Source organism: Otolemur garnettii, unplaced genomic scaffold (genome assembly GCF_000181295.1).
Source record: "Otolemur garnettii isolate 467f Iridium unplaced genomic scaffold, OtoGar3 scaffold00017, whole genome shotgun sequence".
Lineage (NCBI taxonomy): Eukaryota > Metazoa > Chordata > Mammalia > Primates > Galagidae > Otolemur > Otolemur garnettii.
This window is the reverse complement of record NW_003852412.1, coordinates 5,181,160-5,183,538: the sequence shown is the minus strand read 5'-3', so window position 1 is coordinate 5,183,538 and position 2,379 is coordinate 5,181,160. Positions and strand designations below refer to the sequence as shown.

The 2,379-nt window shown below is 43.2% G+C and overlaps 1 pseudogene; it reads right to left on the bottom strand.

The window, feature by feature from the left end:
- Nucleotides 1-865: 865 nt before the first annotated feature.
- LOC100950390 lies at nt 866-2,061 on the bottom strand (annotated as a pseudogene).
- Between the last annotated feature and the right edge of the window lie 318 nt (nt 2,062-2,379).

Genomic DNA, 2,379 nt, shown 5'->3' with positions numbered 1-2,379 from the left:
CCCTGGTTAGAAACTCAGGCATTTCCTTGAAAGGAATGATGATTATTGCTTTAAAAGCTATCAATTTGTGACTTTTCTAGTAGTCCCCATGAAATTATTTCAAGTTTGAAAGTTTAGCTATTTATGTCATACATATCATTTTGTGAGCTTTGCACCCAATTTGCTTATATAAGAACACCAGCCACTTTAACTGAGAAAAGCCTCTAGTTCTGAACTTGATGACGTGTATTGAGAGGAATTTATTAAGTATTAGAAGAGTAGAAATGTAGAGCTGCAGAGGAAATTACCTATTATACTTCTTTCCTTTTTCAGGTGAAGGAACAAAGTCTAAAGAGGTGAACTATTTGGCCAAGTTCATAAGCCTAGTCTATGACAGAGATACTGTGTCCTCACTGTGTGCTATGAGATGGTACATGACTTTCTTTTTTTTTTTTACATTACTGGTGATATTAACTTTGCTCATTTGAGTAAGGTGCTGTCAAGTTTTGCCACTATAAAGTTACTCTTCTTTTCTTTTGTAATTATTAAGTGGTTTGTGGGGAGTTACTTTGAAACTATGTTTCTTTTCTCTCTCTTTTTAAAAACCATACATCCTTTTTATTGTTAAGTCATAAAGAGGTATCAAGATTAAAAGCAAAACATTACAGGTTAAGACTTAACAAAACTACTAGGAGCATCAAAGGAAGTGAAAATAGGACTCGGTGCAGGGCAATATGAGTTGATGAAGGTGGGAAGGACAAGGATGGGGACAACAGTGAGCATGTGGCCAAGATACTAGGGGGAGAGGATCTGGTGAGAATTTTGATCTACACAAGCGCCTAGGTAAAGAAATAATGGGATACGATTTCTAAAGCCCACTATGTGCTTAAGAGTTGTCCTTGCCATTGGTGCTGTCTCTGTCATCCTCTCCTTCCTCAGGCTCTTTTCATCATCCTTGATCAGCTCCAGCTGGTCTTCCCCCATCTTCATTATCATCGACATCCAGTAGGTCCCTTCCTCAGCAGAGTCATCTGCACCCCCTCAGACTCCATCTTCACAGTAGTCTCATCTTTCTTCAGGGAGCTGCTGCTCTGCTCCTCTTCTGTCTTACTCTTCAGCTCTGCCGCTGCCTGTTTGCTCTGCTCCTTTTCAGTTTTTCCCAGGTTTTCCAGTAAAGAATCCGCTTTTGTTTTATCTGGATCAATCCCTTCTTAATGGCCTGAGGTCATCTCCTTTCAACTTTCCAGACTTGGAAGAGGAACCTCGCTGTCCACTCTTAGAATTGAAGCCACTTTTCACCCTTTGTGAGGTGTTTCCTGATACACGCTGGCGTTCTGAGGGCCCCACAGCCCGAGCAATAGGAGGAGGAGGAGGAACATGTGCTGGGTGACTGTCCATCCTGTCAGAATAATCCCTTTGAAAGTCATAGTCCAAGTCAAAGAGGAGATGAGTAGAGCCGACAGAGAGGGGTGTTCTGGTACTGACCCGTACATCTCGGCTGCAGATCGTTTCACACCTGCTTTTCCTTGATTCACTTTTGGCTCTGCAGCCAGATTAATATCTAAAACTTGGCCAGCAGGGCGGTGCTGGTGGCTCAGTCAGTAGGGCGCCGGCCCCATATATTGAGGGTGGCAGGTTCGAACCTGCCCCTGCCAAACTGCAACAACAACAATAAAAAAAATGACTGGGCGTTGTGGCGGGAGCCTGTGGTCCCAGCTACTCTGGTGGCTGAACAGGAGGCTCACCTAAGCCCAAGAGTTGGAGGTTGCTGTGAGCCATGGCAGTCTGTTGAAGGCGGTAAAGTGAGACTCTGTCTTTCAAAAAAAAAAAAACCGAAACTTGGCCAGCAATCATTCTGCCATCCTCTCCTGTTACAGCAGCCCAGGCATTTCTCTCATTAACATACTGAATAAAGGCCAAGCCCTTGTGAACAGAGCAACCCACAATTTTGCCATATTTCTAGAAAATAGCCTCCACATCAGACTTCTTCACCACAAGACTGTTGAGATTCCCAGTGAATACACAGGAGTTGGTGGAGCCAGCGTCTGTCTTGGTAACTTTGCTAGCCATTGCGTTTGATGATAAGGTTCTTCACAAAGTGAAAAAACATAGCTGAAGATCAAAAAAATCTCACAGGAGTGGGGAGGGAGAAGAGATTGGATTCTGCTTCTCCTACTCCCGAGTTCTACGTGGACAAGCCGAGTACTGCTGGAGGTCAGCGGGGTCGCAACCGCTCTGTCTTCATCTCTTCACAAAATGGCCTGTATTTCTTTTCTCATCACATTTTTATTGACTACTATACCATGGCTGCTTCTTGGTTGAACTAACTTTTACTATGCAATTTGCCAAATGTAATTATCTAATTCCATCATTTCTTCTACACAGATTATTTAGAATTTA